This window comes from Castanea sativa, chromosome 12 (genome assembly GCF_040712315.1).
Source record: "Castanea sativa cultivar Marrone di Chiusa Pesio chromosome 12, ASM4071231v1".
Lineage (NCBI taxonomy): Eukaryota > Viridiplantae > Streptophyta > Magnoliopsida > Fagales > Fagaceae > Castanea > Castanea sativa.
In genome coordinates, this window is record NC_134024.1 from 13,998,762 (window position 1) to 14,011,841 (window position 13,080).

The following is a 13,080-nucleotide window of genomic DNA, read 5'->3' on the forward strand; positions in this document are numbered from 1 at the left end:
TTGATGTTGGTAATTAGCAATGGTAAAATAATTAAGCATTAATTTTTTAAGTTATATTAAATTTTCTTTTAGCTTTAATCACTTTTATTAATTAAAACATGAAATAATGCATTTAAATAATGTATAAGATAGCTTCAAAGATGATCTAACTTAATTTTTAAGTATCCCTCAAAATATTTGAAGAATTTATTTTGATGTGGAGAGAGTTACATAATAGGATTTTAGGGTTTTTTTCACGTACTATTTATAACAATTAGAGAATCACATACGCGGGATATTCTGATTAACGGTAATAACGACTTAACGACCAAATCATATATCTTAAATACAACTCATCTACCTATCGCGAATCTTTCTAATATTTTATTTCATCTTATTAATAAATTTTAGATCACTTTAAATATAACTCATTCACTTAATAAAATGTTAAAACACTTTAGACTTTACCACCAATCTAGCTAGTTGTTTAATATTATTATGAGAAGTACAATTAAAAGAAGAATTTATTCATGGCATCTATTCCTATTTTTAATTTTAAGTGGTTACTATTTATTTATTTAAAGATGAGGAGAAGAAATTCACATGACTTCATTCAAGTTTTTTTTTTTTTTTTTTTTTAATTTTAATTGAGATTTTCCCTCTTTTATAACTTAAAAGGAGGATTTCAATTTTAAAAAGAATCAAAATGTTTTGAAATATCAAACAAAGACATTTGGCTCAAAAGCATGAGCCTAACGTCTTATACAAAATCACAGATTAATCCCAGGTACAGTGCCAAAACGTGTGCTAAAAAAGAGACACTCTCATTGGGCTAATTTGGTGGGCTTCTGAAAGAATCTATATGGATACCAATGGACACACTTCCATAAATTTCTTTCCATACTTAACCCACCTTTATATAAAAAGGAAAATTAATAAATGTGCCTTATCGCATACAGTACAGAAAATTACTCCTAACAAATTTTTGTTTGTCACATGATAACATGTTTAAGTAGGTTAAGACAATGTGTTCTAGTTAGTATAATTGGTAACATTTTTTATTCTTTTCTTAAGAGATTTAGAGATCAAACATTGTCTCACCAAAAATCAATTGGTATTTTAATTTAATGGCAAAGAACAAACTTCACCATAAAGACAAACACCCTACAATGCCCTTAAAAAAATCACAAAACAACATTAATTATAATTGATTGAAATAAGTTTTTTTCTTTTTTTACCAAAAAAGGATAGAAAAACCACTCAATTAGTTTCTATCCAAAAGTGTCTTTGCATTCCACATTGAATTGACTCTATAGCCCTGGATTAAGTCGAGTCAAATGTCTAAAATACCAGCAATGGGTGATTCTTCTTCCATACTTGGATATATAATTGCAAGTGACGTGGCACCACGTCACAGTATCACAGTGATGAAACAAAATCCTCAGCCAACAGTTTGAGACCACTGCATTTCACTTAATTAAAAAGGATCCAGAATCTTGATAAAATCTTAATAATAAATTGCTTAGATAAGGATGCACTGTAGAGTTTGATCCTCATTAATTAAACCCAAATTTTACTCATTTTAGGTCAATTTACTTTTTAGTGTGGGAACCCCCAAAAAAAAATTAATTATTTTAATTGAAAGTAAAAGTAATAAATAAATTTATAATTGACAGTTTCAATAAGGAAAAAGTTTAGCTTGAAACAATTTTGAAGCCCTCTTACTCCACCTTCACCTTTTCCACTATATGTTTATTTAAATAAATAGTTTAGGCTCAATTTAGTCATAACTTAACTTTACCGATCTTGAACTTATTGTAAAACCACGTGTATATTGGAAAACAGAAACAAGGCATTATGCAAGTATTTCAAATATGGCAAAGGCAAATATGATATTTGTATTTTTTTTTTTCCTTAGGTTAAAGTTTGGTTACAAACTTAATTATAGCCTTAGGATATAACCAAAAATAGGAAGATAATATGTTTTGACAAAATTGATGACCTTAAGTTACAACTCATTGTTTGTAAATCAATTTGTTGGATTGCCATAAATAACTTGTTTTGACTAAATTGACATTGTAATTGCTTTAAAAATTTTGAGGATCTTTTTATTGTTAGGACTTGGGACATGAGTAATGTGTTGCGTTTAGATAAATTAATAGCTAGACATAAGCTCTTTGAGATAGTCAAGTCTAGTACTCATGCTAGTGAATCATCAGATAGCTACTATCGTTGTTTTTCGTCTTATATAATAAAATAATATAACGAGTGAGTGAAGTAAATAAATAAGGGTCCAGTTAATGTATGTCTTTAAGGCAAACATTAATCATCCATTTTGAGAAATATTTTACGGCGAATTTGAAAAAATGTCAAAAAAGTTGATAACTTTTTCATTTTTCATAAAAAAGTTTTTAAAAATGTTTACTAAGGGCATACGTTGGTAAAATCCAATAAATAATGAGGAAAAAGTAGTCTTTAATAAAAATAATTACGCCTTAACGGTACAAAAAGAGGAGAAGAAACACCTAGGCTAATGTTAGCAATGTTACAAATATTGCTAACATCAACAATGCCCAAATAAGCATATTTAACAGTAAATTCAAGCGAATAAATAAATTTAGCAACATCAAACAAAGATATCTAATAAAAAATAAAGAAAGTGAAATAGAAATGAAGGGAAAAGGATCTTAGTTTCATACATCAAGGAATACCTGAATAATCCATTTTTATCTCCTTGTCGAATAAATGTAAAGTGAGTGCAGGGGTCAAGCCTAAAGAATTCACACTAGCAAGCGTGCTCTATTCCTACCATATCAATATCATAATTAATATTTAGCATTAAATTAATAAGTAAAAATCAGGAGAAGGTAGAATTAAAAACTAGCATAAGGTGTGCTAAATGCTACAAGTGTTTAGCATTTAGCATGCATAACATAAAAAATACTCATGCTTCAGATCTCCCAAATGCCAAAAACATTTAGCAGTTGGCATGGTACCATGTTCTATAATTTTTGTTTGTTTATTTAGACCCTTTAATGTAGATTATTTAACCTAATATATTAGCCAAGTGATTACTTAAGTTAATTATTCAGATATAAGTTAAGCAATAATAAATCATATCATGCAAAACAGCGGAAAGTAAATTACACTACGATATGATGACCCAAGAAAACCAATGAAACAAACCGTCTCAAGGTAAAAACCTATGTGGGATTTGACCTAGCAATATCCTCAAGGTAAAGCAAATCCACTATAAGAGAATTGAAGTTTTTACAATCAGATTTAACTCTAAATCTATTACTACCTCAAGTAACTTACTGACACGATCATGTGCAAGCTCTAAATCCATGGACTCTTTCTCTTCTTGGACTTATTGTAACACAAGCACCCACGCTTGTGACTTTGAGATCCCACTCAAAGGTTTCAGATCACCTTCACTTGTTGATCTTTGTAGTAGCAACTAGGTTCTACCAATGCTTAATTATAGATCTTGTTCTGGTAGACGCTTGTGTAGTTAGAAGGTACAATACTTCTCAGATTTTACAAAGAGTAATACACAAGTCTTCCAAAGGTTATCAAAACGTAGCTAGGGTTTCCCTTTTATATGTGGACAAGTTAGATTGAAACCTTAATCGTTTTTGCAGGCTTGGGCCTTATTTTAAAATTCTACAGAATCTGATTTCTATGATTTTTGATCGGTCGAATGTAATTTTCGATTGATTGAGCTTGGCAGATTTTGACTCTTCTTTTCTACAGTTAGCTCAAACTTGAAACACATATCTTTGAGCAATGCCTAACACATAGACTAGACATGTTTTGTTCTCAGCTTGCCAACACATATAAATAGAATCCTAAACATTTAATTCTAAATCCTGAGAACCTAACAATCTTCCCCTTTGGCAATCCGTGACAAAATACACATACAAAATGAATCGCTCAAATCAAACATCAGCCCTATTATAAAATATTGCCCTAATACAATTCTATCACAACTACTGACTATTAGTTGCTAGTATAGATAGCAGCTATTGAAAGAATTAACCTGTAAATTCCTGAAACACTAAAAACAAACCATAAACACATGTGTGGAATATACAGTACAAAACCAAAATAAAAAATCTGATCTTTAATTCACAAAACATAAAAAGAGATACAGTAATATCATAATGAATGAACTCATCATCAATAACCATCATAATTAAAAATGACATCAATGTTTGTGAAACAAGAACAATAGGAAAAAATATATATATGCAACCACATCAACAAAAAATACATCAAGGGATATCAACACAAATAAAAAACTCCCCAAAAACTTATAAATACTCCCCCTAAATACAAAATCTCTCTGCTTTCCCCCTAAATACATATCCTACTCCCCCTTTTTGTTACATACTGCCAAAGGCAATCATCAAGGACCAGAGGATGGAGGTGATGGGAAAGCACTCCTATACTCGGCAAAATCTGCTCTCAAGGAAGCAACCTCTGTGAGTAGCTCATCAAGAAGCTATCCATGAGCCGCCTGAGTAGTCATAAATGACTCTATCATGGCACAGAGTGAGGGTGGAGGGGTAACAGTAGGGTTAACAACATCATCATCACCAGTAGGATCCACAGCTAAAGTACAATTCACATGTACCTCCTTAACAGCAGGCTGATCACTAGAGGCAAGAGTTGTAGAAGAACATCACCCCTTGGTCTCTTTGAAATCCCAGTCCTTGGGTTAACACTCTTCATCTGAGCCTGTTGCTGTCTAAGAAATGCAGTTCTTCACTGGCATACAAACGCAGTTTCACTGGCATACAAACGCAGTAGTTCACACAGAGAAAATAAGTCTCTTGGTCTCTGTATCCGTGTGTGACGGCCTTTAAAACAAGCCTTATATATGTCTAGGGTTGTGAGAAAAGAAACCCCAAAACAAATATACAAGACTGGGCTGAATTTCAAATTTAGAAATTTCGAAATCGTAGATCTTGATAGATTGAGCTGTTGTCGAGCTATCTATCGAGCTTCACATTAAGTCTCGATAGCAGGTATCTATCGAGTTATTTGTCGAGACTTAATGAACAACTTTTCTTCACTTGCTTCTTGGACCAATCTTCATGTCTTTAATACTTGACTTGAACAACGTGTTTCTTGAAGTACTAAACTCATGTTAGATTTACCCAATTACAAGTAAAGTGCATTTTGTCAAATGATTATCTAATTACACAAAATATGACCCTAACAATCTTCCCATTTGGCAATCCGTGACAAAATCACAAAAAAAAAAAATTATGAGAGAAGTCTAACACAACTTTCCCATAATATGCAAAAGTACATAAGTCTAACCCTAACACGAACTGTTGAAAAACTTTGCAAGAAGAGAGATCATAGCATGGTAGACTTGCAACCTGTCTTAACTGAAACACTTAAATAAGATTCATCAAGGCATCAAGAGTGAAACATAGACAAGTTGTATATAAGAAGAAACATGTGTATAAAGATAGAAAAGAAACAACACATGTGAGACAAAGGAGAAGAAAACATACATCATCTCATATATATAGCAAAGAATACTGATAGGCCAAGAATGTATTGACCCCTTGTGATGAATTAATTGATTAATTAGCCAAGTTTATTAATTAATCAAATTAACATGCAATATACATGGCAGCACAAACAAATCATCAACCAAAATAAAATGCAGAGAAAAATAAAGTTGACAAGGTGATTTGTTTATGAATGGGGAAAACCCCCAAGGCAAAAATCCCACCAGGTGATCTTAAGGTCACTACTCTCGAGAATTCACTATCATCACAACAAGCGGTTACAAGTAAAGGAATCTTATTACCTTATCCCAACCTACAGTTGAACCCTTACTCCAATACCCAATAAGACTTGTTTTGTAGTGACAATCTCTCCTTTTAATGCACGACTCCTAGTACGTGACTAACTAATAGATGCGCGGATCCTAGTACGCGACTTAATCACCAACCTGAGAAGGGTGTTGGCTACAAAGTTCTTCTGTTCATCACATGATGAAGATCACGAAGCTCCTTGGTCACAAAAACCTACAGTGTACAAACACAGTAGCTTCTTCAAGAGAAAGAAGAATTAGGGCAAATTCGGTTTTCGGTCACAATTTGCATAAACAACACTTTACTTCACACTTGTTCAATTGTCCTACCTGTGATGGCCCTTAAAATAATCTGTATATATGTTTAGGGTTGTGAGAAAAGAATGCTTAAACACATACTCACGGATTGGAATGAAATCAGAACTAAAAATCAGATTTTCATAAATCTCGATAGATACCCTATCTATCGAGCAACTATCGAGCATCGGGTTTAAACAGCTTTTTAAACCTTAATGGATACTAACTGTCGAGATTTAAAATCCAGCACCTTAGCACTTGATTCTTGGACAGACTTGCATGGCTTTAACACTTGAACTTAAAACGTTGTTTCTTGAAGCATTAAACACATCCTAGATCTACCCAATTACAAATAAAGTGCGTTTGTTCAAAGGATTAGCCACTACATGATGACATGTGTTCCTAACATGAATCACATATGTCCTAACAAATACAAGGTATTTAAAAAGTGGTTATAAGACCTTGGTACATGTAATGAGAAAAAATATATCAAAACCTCACTACATCCCTCAAAAACACTCTTTCCCTATCTAGTATGTCATGTGCTAGCTCTCCCCCTAATAAAAAGACTAGTCTTATCTACAAAACTATTTTCCCTTTTTGTCACGAGTGATAAAGGGTGTATCACTGAGAGGTCGTCATCTCATTATCATACTTAGAGCCAGAAGCATCATCACCATCATCAATTCCACCATCTGAAGAAGAAGACTCCTCAGCATGCTCAGGTGAAGGTAAGGGTGCAAAACCACCAAGGCAAGACTAGCAACGAGCGATGAGACTAATTCTGGTGTTCATCTGACATATCTCATCAGATAGATGGTCCAAACGACTACCAAAATCAGCACGCATGTGCTGAAGTTGCTCCATGATATCAGCAAGGGAGACAACTGCCCAAGACGAGGAGGAAGGGGTAGAGGAGGAAGAAGTTCGTGAGGAAGGGGTTGCAAGATCTACTGAGGCTGTATTCCTAGGCTCTACATGCGGCCACTTTGCAGCAAGCTACATTACACTCCACCGAATAAACTCCTTACTAATGGCACCCATGACATAGAAGTAAGGAGTAAGAGGAATAGAGACGCGCATGTATGTGAGGATACACGTGATAGTCGAATGAAAGATGAGCTATCACGTGTAGCCATTGTAGAGAGGGAAAATTCTCGGCCTATCACAAGCTGACACATCATGCCACCAAGTCCACAAAGTATGGCTAATTACAAAGTATCATGTACTGTTACTAAATTGCCAAATTTCATTAAGGCAAAAACATGAAAAGCATGCAAAATGCTAATCACACATAGGCGCGTGTAAGCAATGACACAAGCAAGCCTGCGCGTGTAAGCAATGACACAAGCAAGCCTGCGCGTGTAAGCAATGACACAAGCAAGCCTGCGGGTGTAAGCATGACCCAAGTAATCCGGCGCGTGTAAGCGATGACCTAAGTAGACCAATCAGGCTGTGACATGTGTCACCAATCAGACTTCGCCACGTGTCGCTCACCCACCCCCAAACTCCTATAAATAGAAGCCTTCCTAAGACATTTGAACACACCAAGACATCTGAGGAAGAACCGGGAAGAGATCTTGAGTTCAGAAATCTAGAAGCTCTGCTGGAATCAAGCCCTGAAGCCTCCAGGAACTTCAAGAACTTCAACTTCGAATACAAAGAACATTCAAAGAGAAATCATCCAAATCATCTTCCTAGATCTCAAAGGTCACTGAAATCAAGCTCAAAAGCCTCCAGAAAACTCCAAAACACCAAGCCATCTAGAGCACAAGCAGCATCAAAGAAGATTCAGAAGTATTGAAGCTCTGCTAGAATCAAGCCCTGAAGCCTCCAAGAACTTCAAGAACTTCAAGAACTTCAACCTCGAATACAAACAACATTCAAAGTAGAATCATCTAAACTACCTGCCTAGATCTCGAAGGCCACTGGAATCAAGCTCAAAAGCCTCTAGAAACCTCAACAAACCACAAATCAGTGAAGCTCTACGGATTCAAGCCTCTAAAACCCCGAAGAACTTCCACCACAAACCTTCGAATACGAAGAACATTTAAAGAGAAATCAGCCAAATCATCTCCCTAGATCTCAAAGTTCATTGGAATCAAGCTTGAAACCTCTAGAAACCTCAACAAACCACAAATCAACGAAGCTCTACGGATTCAAGCCTCTAAAGCACCAAAAGAACTTCCACCATAAACCTTCAAAAAAGAAGAACGCACAAAGAACACGAAGAACGTGAAAAATAAAGAATTTCTAACAAGCTCATAGCCAGAGATTCATTGTAATTCCGTTTCCAAGACCTTCAATCCATTCCTCGGCCAAATTAAAGGATATTTTGCGTTCGGATCAAAATCACATTACCATAATCCCAATCAACAAATTCGCATTTGTACAACTATTTTACTTGTTTGATTTATTTCGAACTAAGAAATTTAGTCGTCCACAGCCGTGTCAATAGATTCTATTATATGTGATGGAAAGTCTATAGAAAGACCCTCCATAAGAGAAAGAAGGAAAAAGGCACGAGGCTCGGTGATAGTGTTATAGTGAGTACAAAGGTCATCACCATATTAAGGATCTGCGGACCCGTAGCAAACTCAGTTGTGGAGAAATTAAGAGTACCTCCTCATAACATGGCATTCTCACAGAAGAGTGAGGCCAACTCGTCTCTAGAGATGGAAGAGAGACGACGATGACTAGGGTAATTCCAATGATCTACCCTAGGAACACGTAGTACCTCAGAAATGAAGTCTAGGGTGACTAAGATATGTGTGCCATAGAATACCGTAGTAAATCGAGGTACGATGGTATCAATGGCGTGCATGTTGGAGTAGAACTCTTGTACAAACACGTTAAGACACCTCGAGGGTTTCTCACATACAGAAGGCCATGCCCGAGAGCTAAACGCACTGAATAGAGGAATGTCTAGGAAGTCAGACAGAATGACTTGGCAATGAATCGGTCAGAAAAGTTCTTATAGAAGTCATCTCGTGCCTTCTCATCATATAACTAAACAAAATCAGGAGGAAAAGAAGAAGACGAAGAACCATGACGAACCAGTTTTTAGAAGGAACAGACTTTTTGAGTGCCATCGTAAGGAGACTAAAAGAGAGAGAGAGAGAGAGAGAGAGAGAGAGAGAGAGAGAAGGAGAGAGAGAGAGTCATAACAAAAACTCAAGCACAAGAAAGAAAAGAAATGAAACGTGCAATGCATGAAAATGCATGAACATGTTACGTGAAAAAAAAAATTGCATCGTGGGCAAAAACCCAATCAAACCTAACAACACTCACAGAGTTTGAACAGTCACATAGTCTAGAATGCATGAAACATTGTTATAATGAACATAGAATGCAATGCATGAGCATGTAAGATCAAATTAACAAAACCTATCCCAAAATTCTTGACAAAATTACAAAAACCCCAAAATTTTCCCAAAACAAAAACCTAGGCCACTAAATGCATGAAATGCATGAAAGATGAAGAAAAAGAGAGATTAGAGAGACTTACCAATAAATTGAAGCTTGGATAACGCCAAAAATGAAAAGGGAAGAATGATTTTCATGAAAAGAAGGTTTTTAGGTCAAGAGAGAAGAGAGAGAGATCAAGATATTTGAAATGGTTTAAAACCAGGTCGGACCTAAGAAGTATTTATAGAAAACACAGCTCGATAGCTTGAGTAGGTATCGAGCTTCTATCGAGAACAAAATCTTGATTAATCAAGAGGTATTAAGGAGGTATCAACGGAAAAAAATCTTGATAGATCGAGGAAGGTATTGAGGAGCTATCGAGCAGACAAAGACCCCAAATAATTTGGCAGGATGGATTGGGATATCTATCAAGAGGTATCGAGTAGAAACCTAGAAATATTGATAGAAGAGCTTGTATGGAGGAGGTGTCGAGAAGGTATCAAGGAGGTATCGAAGTAATTGTCAAGAGCCCTGAAAGAGAGTTTTCAAGGAGGAGAAACAACACACGATAATTGCACCCAAGATAACCAACATAGCAAGCATTCAAAGAGCATGTTAAGCACAGAAACACATCCTTAACTCTAGATGGAAAGCATCCCTAGATCAAAACACACTAAGCATGTCTAACCAAATTTTATGTCAAAACAAGTTTGGACAGTTTAGAGAGCATATGCTATCACTTGTATTCCTTATGATGGCCAAATCACATTGTACTTGTACAATAGTATCAAAAGCATTAAAGAGTATGCGTGTTGTGTGTGAAACTTTTGCAAGAGAACAAGTACATCATTATATGAAAAGTAATGATATATAAGGATCAAGTACATTCACACACAATCATAACTATTTGATGGGAACTATCATCTTCAAGGTACAACATATAACTCTCACATATCCTAGAAACACACTTGCAACCATGTTAAAAGCATTTTGATTCTTTTGCTTTTTATGTTCTTTGAATATTTTTCTTTTAAGAATATCATGCATGGACACATAAAAGAGAGAAAAGAAAAAAACCAATCATTTAAGCTTGAACATCCTTATTTTGCTGTGCAAGTGCTACACCTTACCGAGCATAGCTTTTGTGAATTGCACATAGATGTTTAATGATTGACAAGTTTTAGTGGTGAGATGGTTATTTATGTCTTTCTCTTAAGATTTTCTAGTCTTTCCCGTCAAAAAGAGTGATTTAAGATATGAAAGATAAGAAATCAACTAAATCATACAAATCACATCAAACGAGCCACAAATCTCAAATTGCTTAGTTGTACATAAAGGTGCTCATCTAAGCTACAAGAGATACAAAGTTGGGAAACTTTGTTTCAAAGGCCATCAAAGGTACACAAGTACCAGTATACACAAACACACACTATTTTTATATTTTTTTGATTTTCCCTTTTTTTATTAAAATAACTTAAAACAAAGCAAAAAAAAAAGGAAAAGAAGAAAACATCAAAACTAGACTAACTCAAACCACAACACAATCCATGCAAGAGATTAGATAAGATGAGCAATCACTTAGGATATTTTTCCTTCCAAATAGGAGACCTGGATGCAAATCCTTTCTTTTGTATGAACTTTTGTCCAGATGGATAAGGAGGAGAGTTGAAACCGTTGAATTTCGAAAGAAGCATGACCGCCTTAAAAAGTTCACCAAGAGTGCTAAAGAGAGTTGAAGCTGATTTTGGTTCCTCAAAGATGACATACTATTGCTTTGTTAAGTGGCTAACCACTTATAGCAATTTAGACGAGTGTGCTCAGATGCTCCACAGTAGTGATAGAAATGAGGCTTCTTTGGTTGAGACTTCTTGTTGGTGGAGCGATGATTTTTCTGCTTAATCTCTTTCTTACCAACCTTAAGGGGTGCTCCTAAAATGGATTTTCCCTTATCACTCCTATCCTCACTCACATTTTCAATTTTAATATCAGTTACCTTAGTGTTGTTAGAGTTATCATTATTAGTAGAAGGAACAAAAATAATTCTATTTAAAGCATTAGAAGAGGTACTACAAGAGGAGAGAGAGTGATCATATCCGAGACTTGTTCTATCAGATGCTGACTTCTGGACATTTGACATTTCATCCAGTTTGGCACTTGAAGTCATTTCCAATTGTGCTCTAACCTAAAATAGTTTAGCATCCAGCTTCTTGGAATTTTCAACAAGAAGATTGTTCTCAAATCTCAATGCTCCAATGGTATGATTAGCTTCATTAACCTTGGTGGAGAGTTCCTCACGTTCCAACTCCACTTCATTGAGCTTTCATGTGGCCAACCTGTAGAGCTTCTCATGCTTCTCAAAAACCTTGTATAGCTTGGTGTAAGCAGTGTGGATGTCATCCTGATCATCCATATTTTCAAACTTTGACTTCATCAGCTCTTCTTCCTCATCAACTACATATACTACTTCCTCAATAGACTAAATAGTAGTTGTAAAAGCACTTACTATCACTTCTTGGTCACTCTCATTAGAATCTGCTTTTGGTTCTGAATCATTTAAAGTGGCAGCTAAGGCTTTGCTTTTACCAATGGATTAGAGGTATGTGGGACACTCTTGCTTCATATGTCCAAATCCATGACACCCATAGCACTTTGGTCTAGCAAGAACACTGTTTCTTTGATCAACATCCTTAGATCCTCTCTTACCTTTGTCTTGGGACTTAAATTGAGAGAAAACAGTCTGTTTGTGATCCTTATAACTAGTTTTGACATTCACATTTTAATGAACTTTTTGAATTGTTTGATAATATAAGACTTCAGCTTGGTATCCTTATCATCAGATGACTTATCATTGTCATTATTCTTGGTCTTCAAGGCCATGTGTAGACACTGCATTTTGTACCCCTTATAACCCGGACCCCCATTCTCCAATAATGCTCAAACTCTAAGGCCCAAAGTCAGTTTAGAGCCATTCAAATATTAAATTGACTAGAGAAATGTTAAAATAAAAAATATAACATCTTAAATAAGCAAAAATCTATTTTTGAAAATAAAATGATCAAAGTGGCCCTTGGTTTGCGTACATTGGCAACAACTTGCGTACGTAGGCCAAAGCATGCGTATGCAAGCACATTCCTGCATACGCAGCTAGGGTTTCAAAAGTATAAGAAAGGTAAGTTTTCTGGAATAATGGTTGAGGTTTGGAATGAATCTCACATTGTTTAGAAGCCGCTCCAAATCCCATTTTTTTCCACTATATAAAGCCTTACATGGTACATTTTCAAAACACATAGAAATCCCACAAGAAAAACCTAAGATTCACTAGAAAATAGTGAATCAAAATGGAGTTTTTCATAAAACACCCTCAAGTCATTTTTATTTGATCGAGACCTCTTCTAGCCCCAATCCTTTTAGTTTAACATTGCTAATCACTATTTTATTAAATTGTGATAGATTTGACTGAGGGGAACGGTCAAAATCAAAACTTGGGAACTCCTTTTTTGAGGTATCAAGCTTTAACCTTTCTCTTCTCTTTTTAGTTTTTTTTTTTTTTTTTTATG